Source organism: Rhinatrema bivittatum, chromosome 5 (genome assembly GCF_901001135.1).
Source record: "Rhinatrema bivittatum chromosome 5, aRhiBiv1.1, whole genome shotgun sequence".
Classification (NCBI taxonomy): domain Eukaryota; kingdom Metazoa; phylum Chordata; class Amphibia; order Gymnophiona; family Rhinatrematidae; genus Rhinatrema; species Rhinatrema bivittatum.
This window is the reverse complement of record NC_042619.1, coordinates 138,364,078-138,389,688: the sequence shown is the minus strand read 5'-3', so window position 1 is coordinate 138,389,688 and position 25,611 is coordinate 138,364,078.

The following is a 25,611-nucleotide window of genomic DNA, read 5'->3' as shown; positions in this document are numbered from 1 at the left end:
AAACATTTTGCTTACAGAGGGGTAGTTGTATATTTATTAAAAATATATTTATAGCCGGTCCCAATACACACACCTATTAAATTGGTCACAGTTTTTTGCTGCTGTTTGCTAAATATGCTATGATGTTTTGTTGAATACCTATCAGTTAAATCCCAAATGGTGTTCTGCTTCAGTGGAACCTAACTACTTAACCATATGATCCATGCTAAAATATTAATTAGAAATATTTATGGAGTTCAGATAAAGATAACCATTTTCATACATACTAACTTCTATTAAACTATTACTAGTAATTTGTAACCTATCAGTAAAATTGTCCATCGTACCTGAAGACTGGAAGGTGGGCAATGTAACCCCAATATTTTAAAAAAAGCTCCAGGGGTTATTTGGGAATGTATAGACCGGTGAACCTGACTTCAGTGCCAAGAAAAATTATGGAAACAATTCTATAAAAACAAATCACAGAACATATAGATAGACATGGTTTAATGGGACACAGCCAGCATGGATTTACTCAAGGGAAGTCATGCTTACACATCTGCTACAGTTTTTTGATGGGGGTAATAAACAACATGTGGATAAAGGTGAGTTGGTAGATGTGGTGTATTTTGATTTTCAGAAGGCATTTGACAAAGTCCAAAAAACCAAGAAAAAACAATGGTGCCCAATATAAAGATAGCATCTGATGTCATGGTGGATTGATGAACATGATACTTTGATGAAGAGACAAGTATCTCCAGATATTTTTCAAAATGAAGTGAACACTATTAAGAAAAATTGTTGGACTATATTTAGATGAAGAAATTAATATGTTTCTTAGCAACTTCTCATGAGGTGAATACTATTTGGAATGCAATACTTTGATAACATTTCTAGACAAAATCAAAGACTGCTTCATGGAGCAGTTGGTCCAAGAATCAACAAGAGGGAAAATTATTTTAGATCTAGTCCTTAATGGAACACAGGATTTAGTATGAGAGGTAACATTATTGGAGCAATAATGATCACAACATTATCAAATTTGATGTAATAACTGGAGAGAGCACAAAAAAAAAAACGAAATCTACAATGACAGCATTTAACTTTCAAAAAGGTGACTATGATAAAATAAGGAAAATGGTTAGGAAAAAACTGAAAGAAGCAACTGAAAATGTTAAGAGTTTAGCTCAGGCATAGATGTTATGCCATCTTGGAAGCCCAGAACAGATGTATTTCATGCATTAGAACAGGGGGAAAAAAGGCTTGGTTGCAAAGTGAGGTAAGAGAGGCAATAATATCTAAAAGAACATCTTTCAAGAAATGGAAAAGGGATCCAAATGAAGAAAACAGGAAACAGCATAAGCATTGGCAAGACAGAAGCAAAGCATTGATAAAGAAGGCAAAGAGAGAATTTGAAAAGAAGCTTATCGTGGAAGCAAAAACTCATAATAAAAACTTTTTCAGGTACATTTGAGGTAAAAAGCCTGAAAGGAAGTCAGTTGGACCATTAGATGATCATGGGGTAAAAGGAGCACTTAGAGATGACAAAGCCATAGCAGAGAAACTAATTAATTCTTTGCTTCAGTATTCACTGAGGAAGATGTAAGAGTGAAGCACAGAATTTGGTGAGAGAGGTAACGGTGGTGGGGTCGCTTAGCAATAGTGATCATAATATGATCAAATTTGAATTAATGACTGGAAGGGGGACAGTAAGCAAATCCATGGCTCTCATGTTAAACTTTCAAAAGGGAAACTTTGATAAAATGAGAAAAATAACTGGAAAAAAATTGAAAGGAGCAGCTACACAGGTAAAAAGTGTGTAAGAGGTGTGGTCATTGTTAAAAAATATCATCCTAGAAGTACATTCCAGATGCATTCAACATATTAAGAAAGGTGGAACGAAGGCAAAATGATTACCGGCATGGTTAAAAGCTGAGGTGAAAGAATCTATTTTAGCCAAAATATCTTCATTCAAAAATTGGAAGAAGGATCCAACAGAAGAAAATAGGATAAAGCATAAACATTGGCAAGTTAAATGTAAGACATTGATAAAAACAGGCTAAGAGAGAATTTGAAAAGAAGTTGGCCATAGAGGCAAAAACTCACAGTAAAAACATTTTTAAATATATCTGAAGCAGACAGCCTGTGAGGGAGTCAGTTGGACTGTTAGATGATTGAGGGGTTAAAGGGCACTTGGAGAAGATAAGGCCATTAAACAATTTATATTCTTCGGTGTTTACTGAAGAGGATGTTGGGGAGATACCCATACCAGTAAAGGAGTTCATGGGTAATGATTTAGATGGACTGAACCAAATCACAGTAAACCTAGAAGATGTGGTAGGCCTCTGATTGACTGACAAATTGAAGAGTAGTATATCACCTGGACCAGATGGTATACATTCCAGGGTCTTGAAGGAACTAAAAAATGAAATTTTAGACATATTAGTAAAAATTTGTAACCTATCATTAAAATCATCTATTGCACCTGAAGACTGGAGGGTGGCTAATGTAACCCTGATATTTAAAAAGGGCTCCAGGGGTGGTCCAGGAAACTAAAGTCCAGTTAGCCTGACTTCAGTGCCAGGAAAAATTGTGGAAAGTGTTCTAAAGATCAAAATCACAGAATATATAGAAAGAAATGGTTTAATGGAACAAAGTCAGCATGGCTTTACCTAAGGGAAGTCTTGCCTCACAAATCTGCTTCACTTTTTTGAAGGCGTTAATAAACACATGGATAAAGGTTAACCAGTAGATGTAGTGTATTTGGATTTTCAGAAGGCATTTGACAAAGTTCCTCATGAGACACTTCTTAGAAAATTAGAAAGTCATAGGATAGGTGGCATTGTCGTATTGTGGATTGCCAACTGGTTAAAAAAAAACAGAGAGTAGGGCTAAATGGTAAATTTTCCCAATGGAAAAAGGTGAATAGTGGAGTGCCCAGGGACCTGTTCCGGAACCAGTGCTTTTTAATATAATTATAAATGACCTGGAAATGGGAACAACAATTGTGATCAAATTTGTAGTTGAGACTAAATTATTCAAAGTTGTCAAATCACAAGAGGATTGTGAGAAATTGCAAGAGAACATTACAAAACTGGGAGACTGGGTATGCAAATGGAAAATTAAATTTAATGTAGCCATCTTCAAAGTGATGCACTTAGGTAAGAAAAACCCAAATTATAGCTGCAAAATGCAAGTTTCCAACTTAGAGAGTGCATTTTCTAGGCCTTCCCTCTCTACACCCGGGAGAATGGTTGGGTTCCTTTTATTGGAAGACCCAGCAGGACAGAGGTCAATTTTCCTCTCTTAACTCTTCTTTTGTGGATCTAGTGGCTCCCAGAGTAACAACAGAAACCCCATATTCCAATAGCCACCTTAGCCACCATTGTGGAAGAGTCACTGGCCAAAAGTAGTGGGATACATTGGGATGGATCAGGAAGATACAAGTAAGCTATGCTGCATACTCAGGTGATAGATGAGAACCATAACTCAGCCCATATCTTAATGGCAATGAAAAGGAGAATGGAAATCTAGCAGCAAGGAAGGAAACACATGACCATTGCTGAATGTTTTGTTAGAGAGTGGCAGTAATATGAGAAAGGCAGTGAAAGATGGAGCCTTTAGGGATTCTGATGCTTTGCACACTTGCTGACGTTGTCAGTAAAGGACATCCTGGGACTGGTGGCCAAGTAATAAGGCAACAGCTTTTAAGAACAAGAAGCAATGGAGGTGCCTAAGTACATACAGTAAGTTATTACATGGGCATGTAATAACATATACAATAACGGCTTAATTTTAAATGGCCAGCGTGCATTAAAAAAGGGAGATACGCACATGGCTGGGCCTCACCCATATTTCCCAGTACATACGGAAGAACCAGTTAAGCAAAAAGGGGCGGACTAGGGAAAGGTGGGGGTAAGGTCTGGACAGGGAATGGGTGGGGCATGGGTGAGCCAGGGCAGCACCAATAGGTAAGAAAAGGAAACAAAAAAAAGAAAGAGATGGGTTTTAAGGACTGGGCGGAGAGGGGAAAAGGGAGGCAGATTAGTTAAGGGGTTTAGAAAGTTCACTCCCAGTCCATTCTTTTATTGGAGTGCACTGGGAGGGAACTGGAGAAAGACCCTATCGTGTCGCCAACTAGCTTCATAGTAAATTTACCACCATACAAGCGTGAGTCGGCACTCGCGCACACATACGCGTGCCAATACAAACTTGGGTGTGCATTTGCGCGCAGGTATCGGATTTTATAAAATGTTCGCATCAGCGCGTGTGCATGTTATAAAATTGGCATGTCCATGTGCGCGAGCCGGGAACCAAGTGCATATGGATGCCCAAGCGCGGCTTTATAAACTTACCTTTATGAGTAGATTGACAGAAAAGTGTTGCTAGATATGTAGCCCTTTTGTTTCAACATACTGCGACCTAATGCTAACAGTATTGTTGGGCTCTATGAGACTTTCCTTTCTGCCATTATTTCAAATTCAATTTGTGCATTTGGTTTGATGAGTTAATTTACAGTTTTACAAATTAATGTCTGAGTATTTTTTTCAATGATATATATTTATTAGCTATTTTTTTCACTGACCTGGTAGACCTTTTGGAAAATACTTTGAAATTCTTGGCTTAGTGTGCAGCAATCATCAAAAAATCAAGTAGAATGTTAGGAATGATCCACAAAGGAATGGAGAATAATTGCATCTGTATCGAACCATGGTGTAACTGCACCTTGAGTATTATGTTCAGTTCTGGTCACTCCATCTCAAAAACGATATAGCAGAACTAGAAAAGGTACAGAGGAAGGCAACAAAAATGATAAAGAGAATGAGAGGTAGGGGTGTGCATTCGTTTTGAACTTAAATGGAAAACGCAACTTTTTTTTTTTTAACTTAAAAAAGTGATGAGGCGTAAACGATCGGATTTCCAACTTATTCAACATAGCTATGTTGAATACGTTGGAAATCGCGATTGTTGATCTAAATAAAAATTTAAACCCCTCACCCTCCTTAATCCCCCCCAAGACTTACCAAAACTCCCCAAGCTGGCCAAAAGTTCCGTGAGGGTCCGGGAGCGGACGCGTGGGGAATCACGTGACGTCCGCGTCACTCCGACATGACGCCGATGTCACGTGGTCCATCGCGGTTCCGCTCCCGGACCCCTCGTTGGGCCCAAAAGGCACTTTTGGCCAGCTTGGGGGGGCCTCCTGACCCCCCCAAGCTGGCCAAAAGTGCCTTTTGGGCCCAAAGAGGGTTCCGGGAGCGGACCCGCGGGGAATCACGTGACGCCGCGTCACTCCGACGTGGCGCCGACGTCACGTGATTCCCCTCGGGTTCGCTCCCGGAACCCTCGTTGGGCCCAAAAGGAACTTTTGGCCAGCTTGGGGGGCCTCCTGACCCCCCCAAGCTGGCCAAAAGTGCCTTTTGGGCCCAATGAGGGTTCCAGGAGCGGAACCGCGGGGAATCACGTGACGCCGCGTCACTCCGACGTGACGCCGACCTCACGTGCTCCTTGCAAAGGAGTTCAGAAATGGCGTCCTGACCCCGCTGGACCACCAGGGAGTTTTGGTAAGTCTTGGGGGGGGGGATTAAGGCGGGTGAGGGGTTTAAATTTTTATTTGCACATATGGACATAGACTCAACTTATGGAATTCTCCATATGTCCATATTGACCGCAAATGACCCCCCCTTTCGACTTATGGACTTATGAACTTAAACTTTTGGTCTGCACATCCCTAATGAGAGGTTATGCAGGCTACTGGTCTTCAACTTGGAAAAGACAAGGCTGAGAGAGGACATAATAGAAGTTTATAAGATCATAAATAGGGTGGAACTGGTGAATAATGAATGCTTATTTTCCTTTTCAAAAATTACTAAAACAAGTATAAATTTCACGAAGTTAACAACCAGCAGATTTAAAACTAATTGTAGAAAATACTTTTTTAGTCATTGCACAATTAAGCAGTAGAATCTGTTGCCAGAGGACCTGTTGCCAGAGGACATGTTGCCAGAGGACCTGGTCAAGGCAATTAGCACAGGGGTGTTTGAAAGACAAGTTCCTAGAGGAAAATTCCATAGCACATGATTCACCAAGTAGACTAAAGAAAGCAATTGCCATCCCTGGGAGGGAGTAACAAGAACTAGATCTACTTTAGGGATCTGCCAGGCATGTGTGATCTGGATTGGCACTGTCAGAGACAGGATGCTGGGCTCAATGGACCTAGGTCTGACCAAGCATGGCATTTCTTATATTCTTATGTTCACTGAATATTTATTCCTTTTGTATATGCTTCATTAAAACATATCTCCTTCTGCAGAATTTCCTTGAATGTGAATGTGAATGGCAGGAGGACAAGCGCACCAATGCACACCTTTTCATTCAGTGCCTTGCTGTGTACATGCCAGTTGCCATGCTTGTTCCTGCTGCCCTGCCTGCCCTTGTGCCATGCCTCTCTTCTGGTATAGTACTTTGCTGTGTTGTCATAGTACGGTTGCTGTTTGGGCTGCTCCTGCTACCTTGCTGGGAAATTTTGGCCCCAAAATTAGAAAATAAAAAAAAAAAGAGAAATAAAGAAATACCTTTTCCTTCCATCTAACTTGTCCTCTAGTTCAGTACCTTGCTGTGCTGTTCTGTTACTTACAGAAGTTAAGGCCATCGCAGAAAGATGAAATTATTTTTTTGCTTCGGTGTTTTCATGGGTAATGCTTCGGTGTTTTCATGGGTAATGATTCAGATAGACTGAACCAAATCACGGTGAACCTAGAAGATGTGGTAGACCTGATTGACAAACTGAAGAGTAGTAAATCACCTGGACCAGATGGTATACACCCCAGAGTTTTGAAGGAACTAAAAAATGAAATTTCAGACCTATTAGTAAAAATTTGTAACCTGTCATTAAAATCATCCATTGTACCTGAAGACTGGAGGATAGCTAATGTAACCCCCATATTTAAAAAGGGCTCCAGGGGCGATCCTGGAAACTACAGACCAGTTAGCCTGACTTCAGTGCCAGGAAAAATAGTGGAAAGTGTTCTAAATATAAAAATCAAAGAACATATAGAAAGACATGTTTAATGGAACAAAGTCAGCATGGCTTTACATAATCTGCTTCATTTTTTGAAGGAGTTTTTTGAAGGAGTTAATAAACATGTGGATAAAGGTGAAACGGTAGACATAGTGTACTTGGATTTTCAGAAGGCGTTTGATAAAGTTCCTCAAGAGAGGCTTCTAGGAAAAGTAAAAAGTCATGGGATAGGTGGCAATGTCCTTTTGTGGATTACAAACTGGCTAAAAGATTAAATGGACAATTTTCTCAGTGGAAGGGAGCGGGCCTCAGGGTTCTGTATTGGGACCCTTACTATTCAATATATTTATAAATGATCTGGAAAGAAATATGATGAGTGAGGTAATCAAATTTGCAGATGATACAAAATTGTTCAGAGTAGTTAAATCACAAGCAGATTGTGATAAATTGCAGGAAGACCTTGAGAGGCTGGAAAATTGGGCATCGAAATGGCAGATGAAATTTAATGTGGATAAGTGCAATATAGTGAAAAATAACCCATGCCATAGTTACGCAATGTTAGGTTCCATATTAGGTGCTACCACCCAAGAAAAAGATCTAGGCGTCATAGTGGATAACACATTGAAATTGTCGGTTCAGTGAGCTGCGACAGTCAAAAAAGCAAACAGAATGTTGGGAATTATTAGAAAGGGAATGGTGAATAAAACGGAAAATGTCATAATGCCTCTGTATCGCTCCATGGTGAGACCACACCTTGAATTCTGTGTACAATTCTGGTCGCCGTATGTCAAAAAATATATAGTTGTGATGGGGAAGGTACAGAAAAGGGCAACCAAAATGATAAGGAGAATGGAACAGCTCCCCTCTGAGGAAAGACTAAAGAGGTTAGGACTTTTCAGCTTGAAGAAGAGACAGCTGAGGAGGGATATGATAGAGGTGTTTAAAATCATGATAGGTCTAGAACAGGTAGATGTGAATCGGTTATTTACTCTTTCAGATAATAGAAAGACTAGGGGGCACTCCATGAAGTTAGCATGTGGCACATTTAAAACTAATCGGAGACAGTTCTTTTTCACTCAACGCACAATTAAACTCTGGAATTTGTTGCCAGAGGATGTGGTTAGTGCAGTTGGTGTAGCTGTGTTTAAAAAAGGATTGGATAAGTTCTTGGAGGAGAAGTCTATTACCAGCTATTAATTAAGTTGACTTAGAAAATAGACACTGCTAATACTAGCAACAGTAACATGGACTAGAATTAGTTTTTGGGCACTTGCCAGGTTCTTATGGCCTGGATTGGCCACTGTTGGAAACAGGATGCTGGGCTTGATGAACCCATGGTCTGACCCAATATGGCATGTTCTTATGCTCTTTTGTTCTTATATCACAGTTATTGTCCAGCAGGGATGTTGATAAGTTGCACATCCAAAAATAAAATGGTTATTTTCTGTTCACGCCAAATGGAACAAACCAAAAATGGCCGTGCATGAAAATATCTGAAAATTTTAAAGTATCTTCTTGTTTTTTTTATAAATGGGCCTTCTTGAGGCCCTCAAGCCTCTCAAGGCAGCCAAAAGGCCTAGATCTATTCATCTGGGCAAAGCTGAACACAGCTGGGATCTCCCTGGTCGCAATGACCCTCCTCCCACCCCTGCAAGAAAATTATGAGTAGTATGCCTACTTAACTCAGTTTAACCAGGCCCAACCAAAGCCTCCTTTGGCCTCTCTCATGCTCCCAGAAATATTTTCTATCCCCAGTCTCTGTTTATCTGCTTCCTTGGGTCTGCATCTGGAAGATGAAAAGGGCAGGGTCAATGCCGATTCCCTGCTTTCCAGAGATTTAAAAATGGCACCAGCAGCCCTGACACGGGTGCCAAAATAATGTCAATTTGGTGCCTTCTCAGGTGTGTCTAGTGTGATTATGTTGTATGGGCTTTGGGGATTTTTTCTTTTTTTCTCTTGTATGGGGAATTTTTTGTTTACATTTTTTTCAGTTTAGGAGATCTAATGAACTAAAACAAAACCCAATTAAGCAATCTGAAAAAAAGGAAAAAAAAAAAGTTAAAATGAAAAAACTAAGGGGCAGATTTTAAAAGCCCTGCTCGCATAAATCCGCCCAGATTTACGCGAGCAGGGCCTTGCGCGCCGGCGCGCCTATTTTCCATAGGCCTGCTGGCGCGCGCAGAGCCCCGGGACTCACGTAAGTCCCGGGGTTTTTTGTCGGGGGCGTGTCGGGGGCAGGGCCGTTCGATGCGGCGTTTAGGGGGCGGGATGCGGCGTTTTGGGGGCAGGCCCGGGGGCATGGTTTCATCCCGGGGCGGTCCGGGGGCGTGGCCGCGCCCTCCGGAACCGCCCCCGGGTTGCGTCTCGGCGCGCCAGCGACCCGCTGGTGCGCGTGGATTTACTTCTCCCTCCGGGAGGCGTAAATCCGTGGACAAAGGTGGGGGGGGTTTTAGATAGGGCCGGGGGGTGGGTTAGGTAGAGGAAGGGAGGGGAAGGTGAGGGGAGGGCGAAAGAGAGTTCCCTCTGAGGCCGCTCCGATTTCGGAGCGGCCTCGGAGGGAACGGAGGCAGGCTGTGCGGCTCGGCGCGTGCCGGCTGCCCATAATCGGCAGCCTGGCGCGCGCCGATCCTGGATTTTAGAAGATACGCGCGGCTACGCGCGTATCTACTAAAATCCAGCGTACTTTTGTTTGCGACTGGTGCGCCAACAAAAGTACGCGAACGCGCATTTTTTAAAAATCTACCCCTAACTGAACTATAAAAAAAATCAGAGCTGAAAATGTTTTATCTGCATATCCCTTCTCTCCAGCTTGCTCTTGTCCTTCTCATAGTGCCTTAAGAATTCTTGTTACTATTGGTATCACTTTGCCCCTTTCATTGTGCTTTGGGGTATTCATGCCACTGTTGTTGCTACCCCCTCTTAGTTTCTTGAGGTTTTCATACCATTGTTGTCTTTTGCCCCTCTCATGGTGTCTTTGGGAACACCTACCTCTGTTGTTATACTTTGCTCTTCTCATGATGCCTTGGGCTGTTCATGCCACTGTTCATTCCACTTTCTCCCATTCTTGGTTCCTTAGAATTCTGATTTCTCTGCTTCTGATGCCTGTCTGCAAATAGCCTGAATAGAAACCTCCAATGTTAGTGTCCAATATAGGATGCATTGCTTTATTCAATGACCTTAACTAGAACAAATTAAATGAATGAACTTGAGAACAGAAGTGAACAAAAAATAATATCATGGCAACTGACTGTAATCATGAAAAGGTACATTAGGGATGTGCAATTGTTTTTCCCGAATTAGGCAATGTCAATGAAATTGCCAAATTTGGAATGGTTTGGGAGAACCGAAAAACGATAGATTTTTTCCGAAATTTCAGAAAAAAAATTTTTTTTGAGTTAGCGTGCAGCTAACTCCCATTAGTGCATGCTAACTCCAGATAGTGTGCACTAACTCTAAAATTGGGACCCCTGAAAAAAAAATCCCGAACCAAGGGAAAAAAGAAATTCCCATGGGGGAGGCCCCGAAACGAAGCCCGACACAAAATTTTTACCCGAAGCACATCTCTGGTGTACATCAATAAAAGTATAATTTCAGGTTTGACTCATTTTATTAGATGCCTGGGGTTTTTTTTGGAGAGGTTATTTACGAGGGTTTTTTTTATTTCATTGTTTTATTTGTTGTTTTAGTGTTCACTATTTTTGTTTAGTGAACACTGGGCTGGATTTTAAAAGGGTTACGCGTATAAGGTACGCGCGTAACCCTTTTAAACCCCCCCTGCGCGTGCCGAGCTTATTTTGCATAGGCTCGGTGGTGCGCTCAAGCCCTGGGATGCGCTAAGTCCCGGGGATTGCAAAAAGGGGCGGTCGGGGGCATGACCAGGGGCATGGTTTTCTACTGGGGGCGTGTTTGGGGGCATGTGGGCGGTCCGGGGGCATGGCCAAATGCCCTGACACAGTGGCCTGTGTCGGAGCCTGCCGCGCCAGCGCGCGTAAGTTACTACTGCCCGGAGGCAGTAGTAACTTTTCTGATAAAGGTAGGTGGAAGGGTTAGATAGGGCCGGGAGGGTGGGTTAGGTAGGGGAAGGGAGGGAAAGGTGCGGGGGGGGGGGGGGGTGGAAGGAAAGTTCCCTCTGAGGCCGCTCCGATTTCGGAGCGGACTCGGAGGGAACGGGCAGCACATGCAGGTCTCGGCGCGCGCAAATTGCACAAATATGCACCCCCTTGCGCATGCCGACCCCGGAATTTATAAGATACACGCGGCTACGCGCGTATCTTATAAAATCCAACGTACTTTGGTTCGCGCCTGATGCCTGAGTACACGCGCGCGCTCTCTTTTAAAATGTATCCCACTATGTCCATTTAGGGGTAGATTTTACAAATCTACGCACGCGTGTACTTTAGTTCGCGCACCAGGCACGAACAAAAGTACACAGGATTTTATAAGATACGAGCTTAGCCACGAGTATCTTATAAAATCTGGAGTCGGCGCGCACAAGGGGGTGCACATTTGTGCACCTTGCGCGCGCCGAGCCCGGCGTGCGCTGCCCGTTCCCTCCGAGGCCGCTCCGAAATCAGAACGGCCTAGGAGGGAATGGGAATTTTTTTTTTCTGTGCACACCATTACTTATTTCCATTGACACAGAATGATATTAGTAGCCTGTTTCAACATAGCTCAGGTTATGATAAAAAGTATAAAACCAACAAAACAGTCTTTCATTAGGAGTATTTACAGATTTATTTTTTCCAGATATTAGGAACAATTGGCCAAATGTCTAACCATCAGAAAAGAACTGCTGTATTAAGAGATTAAATGATACAGTATGATAGTTCTATATGCTGTAGCCAAAGGGTCTTGAAAGATATAAACTTTCTTTTTTCACTGATCTTTTCTATAAAAAAAAATGGTTCCTATTAAAATTCTTGGGCCTTTTTTCTCAAGGATTTTTCTGTAGGCACAGAATGAGAAAAAATAAACAAGGCCCCTTATTTCTTCATCTATCAGTACTGTAAAAGTGATTTCAGTGGAAGAAATCTGAAATATAAACTTAAATGGCAAGTTCAGTATGAAAAACTATTAGACCATTCAAAATCTTTCCTTCCATCAAGTATCCAATTTTTCTTTCTAAAAATAATGAATGTATAGTAAAGGCAACAGCACAACTTAATCATTCTAAATGTGCTGCATGACTTCTATTGTATATGTTCTTTGAAATTATATTTCATTTGTTTTTTCTCATTTTTTGTAATCTCTTTTGAAGGATAGAATTCAAGGATATTGAAAAGCAGTTTAATTTCACTTAGAGGCAGGAGACCATTATATCAGCTATTGTATCTCAAAAGTATATTTATTTTTATGCCTGCATTTATTATACACTTTCTGTATGAGGATTTGGAAGTTTCACAGAAATTTTCACATAATCTACATCTTGGAGTTGAGCTATTGTTTTTCAATGCCATTAAAAATGTGCTATTTTCTAAGTAGTAGTATTGGGAACAAACCTTTAAGGATAAGTAATGGGAGTAGGAAAAGGCCATACTTGTGGAAATAATATTAGGGAAAATATTTCAGCTAGTGGCTAATCTTGTTATGGTTGTGGACCCATAGGCTGGAGCGAGTGGTGATGATCACTGAGGAACTGCCCCCAGTGGAACTAGTCTCCGGGAGGTGATGCTGGTGAAGAGAAGTACTCACATGGAATGGTTCCAAGGATCAGGCAGGATGGCCCTCCAAGGAGCGGATAGCCTATGAACGCCAGAAAGCTCCCGAGGAGTGGGTACTCAGAGCGTTCACCCAATGAGACTGGAACCGAAACTCCACAAAGAGGCAGATGAAGTCCAGCAGAAGATCCAGGGCAGGCAGCAAAGATGCAGAATGGAGTCCAGGCAGAAGATCCAGGGCAGGCAGCGAAGATGCGGAACGAAGACATAGGCCAAAGGTCAGGATGGGCAGCAGGCAAGCAGAAATGAGGAAATGAGCCGAGATCAACCAGGAGATCAAGTCAAGGACAGGGTAAAGGAATGAAGGCAGGAAGTCCGAGGCAAGACAGGAACTCCAAGGCAAGGCAGGAACATAGCCAAGCAGCAACAGAGGAATCCTGTTGCAAGGCAATCCCCAGGATCAGCTGTGGGGTTTAAATACCCCTGTAGGTAGATGTCATCTTCTGGGACTGGTTTGCATGCTGCGGCCCCTTTAAGAGGCGGGGCCTCCCATGCGTGCACATCAAGGGAGGCCCCGATGCTGGCTGGAGGGAAGCCGGAGGAACTGCGCAACTGACCATGCACGGCCTGTCGCAGCAGGAAGACCACCGTGCCTGGAGACCACAGGAGGTAGGGGGGCCTGGTAGGGGGTTGCCACGGCCAGGCACAGCAACAGTACCCCCCCTCTTACGCCCCCTCCTAGAAGGGCCGAGTTTGCCAGGATGTGTAAGATGGAAGTGCTGAAGTAAAGTTTTATCCAGAATATTGGATGATGGCTCCCATGAATTTTCTTCAGAACCAAAGTCCTCTCAGGTGATTAAGTATTCCCATCATCTGTGATTACGACGGACATCAAGAACATCTTGAACTTGATAGGGTCATCGTCGGATTCCACAGCAGGAGGTTTAGGCAGAGCCACATGGAACGGAGAGGGTATTAACGGCTTCAATAGTGATATATGAAAGGAGTTCTGTATCCGAAGACTTGAAGGAAGCCTTAAGCGGTAGATTACAGGTCCCAAGCGTTCACTAATAGAAAAAGGTCCAATGTACCTGCGAGCGAGTCTCATGGAAGGAACCCTCAGGTGTATGTGGCGGGTATTGAGCCAAACTCGATCTCCCGTGTTGAACTGTGGAGCCATTCGATGGTGTTTGTCCGCCATCCGTTTGGCAGAGTTGGCAGCCTGTAGTAATTTAAAGTTGGTAAACTCCCATAGGTCGTGTAGTTGTTTGGCCGAAAGTTGAGCTGCCGGGGAGGCTACAGATAGTGGCAATGGAAGTGGGGGTCTTGGAAGCTTGCCATAGACAATCTGGAAAGGAGAATTCCTGGTAGCAGAGTGCACGTGGGAATTGTGCGAGAATTCTGCCCATGACAAAAGTGTGGCCCAATGAACAAATAAAGAAATACTCTTTTTTTTATGTTTTTTTGACGATTATAATACTATATACTTAAGAGGACATCAAAGAAAACAATGCTTACTGAAACTTAACTATGTATTCTTTACAGAAATCCCAGTGCCAAGAACATTCTTATTTTTCATAAACGACCTTCATTTCACCCTGCAGTATTCTCAGGCATTGCTGCTCCTTTGTTATACTGCTTATAGGGCCATTTTTAATCATAGGTCATATAATATATTTTGTCCTTTTTTGTATCTTTTTCAGAGTTATAATAAAATTCAATGTTGTATCGCTTATAATTCTTTCTTAAGGCATTAATTATTCACCAATACAAGTACTTTCCTGGACAAGGTCTCTAGGCACTGCTGCTGCTGCAGTAGTCGTTGAGCCAGGCCTGGAATAGCCTGGAGGCCAGATAAGTCCACCAGGTCCATGGCCTTGCAAACTGTTACGGTTGTGGACCCTTAGGCTGGAGCAAGTGGTGATAACCACTGAGGAACTGCCCCCAGTGGAACTCATCTCCAGGAGGTGGCACTGGTGAAGAGAAGAACTCACATGGAATGGTTCCAAGGATCAGGCAGGATGGCCCTCAGAGGAACAGATAGCCTATGAACGCCCAAGGGCTGCTGCACTGGGAGGCTGGAGGAGGTAGGGGATCCTGGTTGGGGGCTGCCGTGGCCAGGTACCGCAACAAATCTTGAGTTAAAGAAAGAGTGCGATTACGAATTCCTCATGGATGAGTTTGTTCTATTACTGTGTGAACCATTGAGCTGTATTTTAGGTTAAGGGAGGAGAATATGGTAATGTTTGGGAGGATTTGAGTGAGCTGATAGTGTCAGTTAAGATTTTATAGGAATTTATTATTCATGTTATTTGTAGTGTAATTTATTTGTATTTTTTAGGCCTGATATTAAAACAAACTTGCAGGGTCATTCATCAAAATGGCATTATTGCATTTGTTAATAATGCTAGCGCATGGTGCAGATGCACATTTTTGGAAGGCGTGGGATCAGGGAGGAGTTTGGGCAGGATTTAGGGAAATAAGGGGCAATATTGCACCGTGTGATCACATAATGCATGCTATTGAATGATTTTAATGCTGGAAATAACTACACCCTTTTTCCTGGCATTAAGCTGTGCGATATGCCCGAAATGGCCATAACGCAATTCGCGAAAAAGTTTTAGAATTGCATTTTAGCCATTTCTGGGCTTTGTAAGGGAGATGGAGGAGGGAAAGAGGGGGGAGAGAGAGAGCTGCTGGAGAGGCCTTCAAAGTGTGCAACTATTTATATCTCAATAAAAGGGCTCTCTAATAGCTTGAGGTGAGGTGGTGGTGGTTTAGGGTTTAGGTGCCAGTTTCTCATCCTAGCTTGATGGTACCTTGTTATATAGTCCATCAAGCTAGGGTGAGAGAACATAGTAGAAATTGCATCTCTGTGAGATTTTTCCTCATTCCAAATGATGTCAAATCTTCACCAAGGTGTACTGTGCTGTTCGTATGTCTCATTCTACATAAGAAACTGGCCCCTAAACCCTAAACCACCACCAACACCTCACCTCGAGTTAGAAGATGGCACTCCTATTGAGATATAAATACTTGACTAATAAAAAGGCCTTACTTTTTGATGAATCTAAGGGTTAGCCAGATAAATCCACCTCCTGATGCTCTTCAATATAAAAGGATAGATGCCACAATCCTGAACTCTTCCTCCCAATCCTCTTCTATATTGTGGTCTAAAACTTTCACTTCCCAACTCTCTCTGCTTATGAATTCAATAGTGCCCTCTATTTTATTCTCTTTCTGATACCTACCTCCACCTTCCAGAATCCCTGAAAGCTTTGATGAAGCCAAGTTGGTGGAGGGCAATGGTTTATCTCCTCTTGCTGGGTTTCACTATTGATTCTAGAGGCTTTTTGTAGTTCTGGGGCATAGGGATAGGTATATGTCAGTGTTGAAATGAAAGGCACTGTGATAATTTAAGATGGTAAGGGATGGGGATTGGAGTTTTGGAATGTGACACGTTATTAATGTGGAAATTGATTGGGGCTGGGGAGGGAATTGGGGCTATGGTACTTTTTTCCACTGAAGGGCATTGGAGATGAGGAACTGAGTGCAATAACCACTTTTTTTTAGTAAATAAATAGAGGGAGAATGGGATCCCTGAGCTGGAGACGTTTTTTTGTTCTAAAGTCAGGAGACAGTTAGACTAGCCAGATTTAAGCTTGTTATTTCAGCACCTAAATTTGGCTAGCAAATTTAAGGAACCAGTACTGAAAATCAAGTTCAGCCACCTAACATTCTCTCCTCCTTCCGTGGCTTGACTCTATACCCAGGCTGCCCAGATTTTGACCAGCTAAATTTAGCTGGTTACCATAGTGAATTTCAAAAACTTTGATCTCAACCCTTAAGTCCTTGTTTAGCTAGCTACATCTCTTTGAATACTGACCTCTATATAGTTATACTGTATTTAACTGTTATACGAATCTGGTTTACTAATAGGTTAATTTTTAAAATATGCTCAGTCCCTAAATTGTCTGGCTAAGCTTGGGACTTCACATATTTTTTTTTTTAATTTTGCAATATCAATACACAAAATCAGCCTGGGTCTTGGCTTTAACAAGCAGAAAATTGTGCCGCCATGTAATGAGCCATGAGAACTGAAGGCTACCAAGCGTGCGAATTACCCCTGATGCAGAAGTAATTCAAAACATAGCATTATGTCAGATTCCTGCTAAGCACTGCAGCCGAATTCTTGGGTTCCTGTTAAGTATTGCAGCCGAATGTTTGTTCATCCCTCAGGTTTTGGACAGTGAAGTTAAAGATCTTTTGAGAGAAGTAATTTAATTTTTTCCTTGGCTCTGATTTTATATGCATAAAAATAGTACAAAAAAATTCTTGAACTGCCCTGCGTTGAGACATATGATTATGAATGACCCATACAAGCTTATGGACAAATTTAGGTCTATTTGCTGCTGTGTGTTATGATGGTCTCTCTATTTCTATGCTGGTGCTGATTTTATGCAAATATTGATATTGCAAAATTAAAAAGAAATTTATGTGAATGCCTTATAGTTGATGATTATATTTTTTGCATTTCACATTGGACTCTTTTGCATTGGTTATTAATTAAGCTTGGGACTTGGCAGAGTTGATCCAAGAGTCTCTGGCACCTGGAGGCCAATACATTTAAGTTCCTTCTCCTGCACCACCACCCCAACCATCCTCCTTGTAGAAATGCTTGGGGTCACACAAAGTCACACTAATGCAAACCCCAGAAAAGAAATGAACTGTCAGACTATTGTGAGCTCCCTATGAGGCAAAAGCTTTCCTGCTGCATTTGTTTGTGATGAAATAGAAAATAGAGATGATATTTCCTATTTTGTCGCATTTCGGGGGTGGCAAAACGATAAGAAAACCCACAAAATGTTGTGTGGTTTTCTTATCGTTTTTTTTTTGGGGGGGGGGAGAAAGGGCACATTAAAAAAAAAACAAACAATGTATTAGGTAAATATTCCTCCAGGAAACTGGCTCGAGCTCCTTTCTCTCTCTCCTTCACCCCAAAGAGACGTGCAGGAGGGGCCGGTTTTATGGCCTTCTGGTCCCTCCTCGATGATGTCACATGTGCGCCTCCTTTCCGACAAGCTGGGACAGCAGCCTCACCCTCGGTTGGGCAAAGAAAAAGTCCAAGCAATGTATTAGGTAAATATTCCTCCAGGAAACTGGCTCGAGCTCCTTTCTCTCTCTCCTTCACCCCAAAGAGACGTGCAGGAGGGGCCGGTTTTATGGCCTTCCGGTCCCTCCTCGATGATGTCACATGTGCGCCTCCTTTCCGACGAGCCGGGACAGCAGCCTCACCCTCAGTTGGGCAAAGAAAAAGTCCAAGCAATGTATTAGGTAAATATTCCTCCAGGAAACTGGCTCAAGCTCCTTTCTCTCTCTCCTTCACCCCCTTTTTCTTTGCCCAACCGAGGGTGAGGCTGCTGTCCCGGCTCGTCGGAAAGGAGGCGCACATGTGACATCATCGAGGAGGGACCGGAAGGCCATAAAACCGGCCCCTCCTGTGGCGCGCAAGTGACGCCGGCGCACTGCCGAAGCCGCGCGCGCGGCTTAGAGGAACATCGTGGACTCGAGAGGGCATAATTACATTAACTTGGATTTAGTAAGTAAAATTTGCTTCTTTTTATATCTCTCTCCTAATCGCCCCCATCTAAAGCAATTCCAAGAGTTTTAAAGAGTAATTAGAGGCATTGGAAGTAAGCCCCATTTTATTTCTACTATATTCAACTTTCTTAAATGCCACATTCTAAGAGAAAAGCTAGGATCAGGGAACTGGGGATGAATACCCCTAACCCAGATTCCTCTCAACCTACCATCACGGGGTTTATGGTTCCAGTCGTGGATCCCTTAGCTCCACAGGCATCCTTGGTGGTGATTCCACAGGAGCGGGTGGATCAGGTACCGGACATGCAGGTCACCCTAAGCCCGGGAGCTCCGTCTACTCCCCCCTTTCCCTCTGAAGGTTTGAGGACACCAAGTAGTCTAGTGGGCAATGGAGAGTTATCTCCTATTGCAAGCAGAGTAGATCTAAGGATTAGCTCTGTTTTAGACCCCGGAGTGGTGGGAATTCCGGAGGGCCTAGCACAGGGAGCAGACATGCCGTCTCCCTCTGCATTAAAGGCCTCTACTCCTAGAGGAAATATAGAAACATCGGGGGAATCAAAAGGACAACAAAAGAATTAAGCTACTGTGCTGAATTTATTGCGCCCTGCTATTCCTAAACCTACTGAGATAACTCTGGACTCTATCTGGAGTGCCATAATGGTACTGGAGAAATCCATTACTTCACTAGTAGATGTTACCTCAAATTCAGCTGGAAAACTATTAACTGTGGAAACAAATACCTCTTTAAACACCCAGAAAATAACAACTTTGGAAACTAAAGTTTCTCTTTTGCAACAAAATCAAAATCAATTGATAAAATCGGATTTGATACAACAACGTAAATTGGAAAATATTGAGAACTCTATTAGATACCAAAATTTGCGTATATTAAATTTTCCGAGTTCAAAGTGGATTTCTCCATTGGAAATGGTAAAAAAATATATATTGGAGATTTTAAAAATTACTAAAGAATTGATGCCTACCATAGCTAAGGTCTATATGACAAAATCTGAAAGGATTGAACAACCTGATCAGGTATCTGAACCTGAATTAGACCTGACGCAGTTCCTGGAAACATCCACAGAAGTAAAGATAACAAGACGAGGAACTTTGTTTCTACAATGTGTTTTTTCTCAAGACAGAGAAATGTTATTGAAAGCTTTTTTTTGTAACAGAACATCTAAGTTTTTTGGTCAATTGGTTTGGGTTTTCCCAGATATTACACGCTCCACTCAAGAACGAAGGAAAAAATTCTTAGCTATGCGAGCTGAAGTAGTGGGTATGGGGGCCAGATTTAATCTCAGGTTTCCATGTCAATGTATAGTGAATATGAAGGGTGTTAAAAATGTTTACTTTGAACCTGAATTGTTATGTAACTTTTTAGATGCACGTACCTTGATGCCTTTAGTTTAATTTGCTTTTGATTACGGAATGTAATAGAAAAAGATCTTTGACAGCCTCTATATATTCCTACACTTTATTTCTTTATTGTTCCGCTTAAATTGTTCATATCTTGGAATTTCTTTTTCTTTAATATTACATAGGATAAAAACGAACTAGCAGTTAGAGTTATGTTAGATAACATGTATTTAGGTAGAATGACTGCAACTCCTATTTTGTATTTTGCCTTTAATTTACCTGTACTGTATGGTATAAAAAACATTCTATAAATAAAAAGTAAAAAAACAAAAAACAAAAAACAAAAACCCACTCCAACCCTTCAAATTTAATTAATTGCAACCCCCACCCTCCCAAGCCCCCCAAGACTTGCCCGACCCCCCCCCCCCCCCCCCACAAGACTTACCGAAAGTCCCTGGTGGTCCAGCGGGGTCCTGGGAGTGATCGCCCCCTCTCGGGCCATTGGCTGCCACTAATAAAAATGGTGCCAATGGCTCTTTGCCCTTACTGTGTGACAGGGGCTATCGGTGCCATCGGTCGGCCACTGTCACATGGTAGGAGCAATGGATGGCCTGCACCATTTTTTAAGATGTTGCAGGCCATCCATTTCTCCATCCATTGCTCCATCCATCCATTGCTCCATCCATCCATTGTGGAAAAGGGGAATACTTGAGGACATTGGTTTTGATGGGTCTCTATACTGAGGTCTCATTTTGAATCTGAATTTGCTGTGATATATAAAAAAGAATTTATCCAGTTAAGGACTTCACTAGAATTGCCAATTTCTTGCATCCTTTTTGTTGGAATAGTATGGTCTATCATATCAAATGCTGTGTGAAATATCCAAAGGCACCAGAAGATAGCTATGTCTACTATCTAGGCCTCACCAGATGATATCGGAGACAGATAATCGCAAGGTTTCAGTGTTTTGTTTTTTTCTAAAACCTAATTGGTTTGGGTAAAGAAAGTTGTCTTCAAAGTATTCAAGCTGTTTCAACACTGCCTTCTCCATAATTTTGGAGAAAAATGGTAGTTAAGACATGGGTATGTTATCTCAGCCTAACTTGATGGTACCTGTTAAAGAGTCAATCAAGCTAGGGTGAGAGAACAGAGTAAAAGTTTCATGTTTTTGAAACTTTCCTCACTGCAAATGATGTCAAATCTTCACCAAGGTGTACTGTGCTGTTTGTATGTCTTACTCTATATGCAAAACTGGCCCCTAAAGAATAAACCACCACTAACACCTCACCTCGACCTATTTGGTGGCCCTCCTATAGAGATATAAATAGGTGCACACAGTGAGGCCCTCCTCACAGGTTCTTTCTCTTTCTCTCTCTCTCTTTCTCTCTCCCCCTCCCCTCAGAAATGGAAATTCCAAAAATTTATCACTGATTGCATTATGGTCATCTTGGGTATACTGCACAGCTTAACACTATTTATGGCGTTAAAACTGTGCGATACTGACCTTAATTCCCACCTATCTGAAAAGCTAAAGTGAGGTGTCAGCTAAGGAGTAAAGCTTTCACCTGAAGAACCCACATTATGGAATTCAATGCCTCTGGAGATAAGACTGCAGAAAAACTTCAAACTTTTCAGAGTAAGCCTAAAAACCTGGCTATTTAAACAGGCTTTTTATAAAGAGAATGGAGAAAGCAAATAAGATCGTAACCCGGCACCAAATATGTAGTTTTCACTTTCCTTTTTCTTTCCCACCTTTAAATACACCTAAGATAATTTTTTTTTATATTCGAACTGCAATAGAAACTTCAACCTAACAAAATCAATACTCAACAAATAGTTTTATATTGAAAGAACCCTGTTACCGTGCATTATTGGCACGTTTATAATGTTTTAGCTATTTTAAATTAATTTGTATTACTTTATGTGCCTTTTTGTAAACCATTGTGATGGTTAATTTACTGAATGATGGTATAGAAAAGATTTTAAATAAAATAAATAAATAAAACTTTTCATAATTATTAGCACCTCCTTTAAGGAGGTAACACTGTCTTAGTCAAATAACCCACAAAATAGCAACTATTCCCTCTTCCCTCCTCCCACCTCCAGATGTTCAGAGACAAGGCTCCTCCTATTACTTTGGAAGTGACTGCTAACTATAGCAGATTGAAATGCACCCAACATAATCAGTGCATTTACTTTATCTGTGGCCCACACTTATTCTCAGAATATGCACTCTTTGATGTCACATTTTCAATTTTAATATGAGTATATCGCCAGTACCTAATTGTCAATTAAGTACATGCATTTCTTGTAGAGCTGAGCATATGTTTAAAATAAATTTGCATTCCGATTTGAATGTGACCAATTTTATCTTGTTTCATTAAATCTAAACTGAAATATAAAATGCATCTGAAAAACCTGAAAATTTGGACAGGGGGATCCATTTTGATAAATAGCATGAACTATTTATAAATATAGAAACATAGAAATGACGACAGAAGAAGACCAAACGGCCATCCAGTCTGCCCAGCAAGTTTCACACTTTTTTTTCCTCATACTTATCTGTTACTCTTGGCTCTTAGTAACCTTTTGGTTCTATTTCCCTTCTACCCCCACCATTAATGTAAAGAGCAGTGTTGGAACTGCATCTAAGTGAAATATCTAGCTTAATTAGTTAGGGGTAGTAACCACCGCAATAAGCAAGCTACACCCATGCTTATTTTTTACCCAGACTATGTAATTCAGTCCTTGTTGGTTGTTGTCTGTATATAGATCAACTTTTCTTCATTTCCCCTGCTATTGAAGCAGAGAGTTATGCTGGATATGCATTGAAAGTGAAGTATCAGACTTTCTCCCCTGCCATTGAAGCAGAGAGCTATGCTGGATATGAGTGAAGTATCAGTCTTTCTTCCCTGCCATTGAAGCAGAGAGCTATGCTGGATATGCGTAAAGTATAAGTCTTTCTCCCCTGCTGTTAAAGCAGAGAGCTTGGCTGAATATGCGTGAAGTATCAGTCTTTCTCCCCTGCCATTGAAGCAGAGAGCTATGCTGGATATGTGTGAAGTATCAGTCTTTCTCCCCTGCCGTTGAAGCAGAGAGCTATGCTGGATATGCATTGAAAGTGAAGTATCAGGCTTATTTGGTTTGGGGTAGTAACTGCCGTAACAAGTAAGCTATAGCCCACTTTTTTGTGAATGCAAATCATTTTTTCCACATTTCCTCTTGCCGTTGAAGCTTAGAGCAATGTTGGAGTCTTAGAGCAATGTTGGAGTCGCATTAACCGTGTGTATGTTTATTGAATAAGGGTATTATCTCCAGGTAGTAGCCGTCATTCCCGCAAGCCACCCACTCTTCATTCACATCCTCTAGACTTTATGGATCCACAGTGTTTATCCCACACCCCTTTGATAAACCCTGTGGATCCATAAAGTCTGGAGGGCGTGAATGAAGAGTGGGTGGCTTGCGGGAATGACGGCTACTACCTGGAGATAATACCCTTGTTCAATAAACATACACACGGTTAATGTGACTCCAACATTGCTCTAAGACTCCAACATTGCTCTAAGCTTCAACGGCAAGAGGAAATGTGGAAAAAAGGATTTGCATTCACAAAAAAGCAGGGAGTAGCTTGCTTGTTACGGTGGTTACTACCCCAAACCAAATAAGTCTGATATTTCACTTTCAATGGCAGGACTTTCTCCCCTGCCGTTGAAGCAGAGAGCAATGCTTCAACGGCATGGAGGCATGAAAATAGTGCATGCTAACTGCAATTAGTGCTCACTAATTGCAAATAGCTTTCACTCATTGCTTAAATGGAAAAAATATATATATATCCCTCCAGAAATAAAATTTGGCCACAAAACACACCAAAAACAAACTGAACAGAAAATATGTTGGTCTGAAAATCCCTAGTATCTTGCTCATCCTTTGTCTGCCATGCAACTTTCAAAAGAGCACATAATCCTGAGCACAGGATGCAATCATGAACACAACTTGGCTCATCACTATGTCTTTACGCAAAGGCCTTCTCCTGTATAAGCGCAATCTTTACTCTTAGAAGTTGAAACTTCTGAACTATCGAGGCATGAAAGGACTTTCTTTGTGGCAAAGCACAAAAATATAAAACCTACCAAAACAAAAACAAAAAAAAAGGTAGGCAATAACAAAAAAGGTTAACTGAATGAATGGCTGCGAAAGGGACATGAGAGACCTAAAAAAAAAGAAGAAGGACCTTCAAATACGTGTTAAGGCAAATTAAGCCAACAATCTCCATTGAAGTAGTGGCAGGTTCCACTTACCAGCAAGGAATCAAGTTAATATTCTTTCTGTGCTATGAATTGATAGATTATTTTACAGTCTTCTTATAATTGCTCTGAGTTATATACTTGATAATCTCATTTTACTAGGCTGAAGGTCCATCTAATGACAAATTCTGCTTTGTAATTTGATATCTTTGCTCCCACTGCTGATGGATAAAAAAAGAGTACTTTTGAGACACAGCGCTATTAGTAACACAGTGGGGACATAAAAACTTATCTTGTCAATGTATTCATGAGATTGTATCCATGGTAAAGTTTCATCTATAATAGATACATAACTTTTGTTACAAGACTGCTCAACACGAGCCCATTATTTTTAGTGATCTATTCATATTACTGGAGAAGAAAGAATGAAGATATAATTTTTAAATACAAAGACAGAGCAAGCAGATAACAGTCATATTGGTGTTAGAGGTACAAGCAATATTTAATGGCCAATGTACTCAACCATGATAGGTGTAACTCACCTCCTTTCCCCCCCCCCCCCCCCGGCTATTTATTATCCCTCCGTTCCCCCCCCCCCCCCAGCCCTCCATTTTTCAACTTGACCATTTTCCAAAGACTCACCCCTCAAGTTATCCTGTAGTTCACTCTTTCATTACTGGGTACAACATTCTTTATGGTGTGATGTAATGGTCTGTAAAAGAACAGGAATCACTTATGAATATGTAACATAATTTCTGAGTGTTTTGTAGGCCAGACCTGGTATCAAAGATGAAGACTTGACAGGCAACTTGTCTCATCTCTCACTCACCCACGCAATGCAGGAAGAGGAAGACCAGTTACTTGGTATTCCCTGCCTGGCCAGCATTAAAAACAATACTTGCTGTGTGCCCCTGAATGTGTTCAACCCTGCCACAGCCCATAGCAGCAAAACCTTGTTTCTGTGGGCTCCCCCAACAACCTAGCTACGGCCATATCTTGAACTCAGTAATGCTGCATATAGCACTAAATCCATCCAAAACCATATTCAAAACTTGGTAAAGCAGTATATTGCTGTAAATTTACTGCATATTGTTGCAAACGTATCAAGGCCCATATCTGAAAATTCAGTTGTGAATACCGTATATCGCCACAAACATTTCCAGGCCATATCCAGTAGCTGTCACCATTTCAATGTGTTTAATGTAAGGTGCTCCCTTACTTGATGGAAGAGGAGAACAAAAGACCCTCCTTCCTGGGCACTGCCAGGGTTATCAGACAGGATGTGCTACCTATACAAGATCAGAAGGGAACCAGCTATCAATATAATTTCCTGACCTACAAAATCATACAATGTCATCTAACTTGTCAGTGCTGTAATATTGTTGTGTATATACAGCATATTGCTGTAAACATAGTGGGCCCATACCTCTAATTCAGTAAAGAATACTGTATGTTGACTAAACAAAAATAAAGCCCACAATTGAACTGCAACTCACATCTGGGTCGTTACCCCATCTTCCTAGGGGAAACCTCTTTAGTATGTTTAAATGAGGTCATTTCCTTAATTGAGGGGGGAGGTAAAAGCTCCTTTCATGCCCCATCATGAGATATCATGCAGGATGTGCTTAAAATATACGAATAGAAGGGGATAAGCTGCTTACTTGACCAGGCAGGAGTTTACCATGCTCCTTCCCAGGCATCATGAATGATAAGAGTACGGTTTCATAAGGGGTTACAAGTGACAACTTGTGCA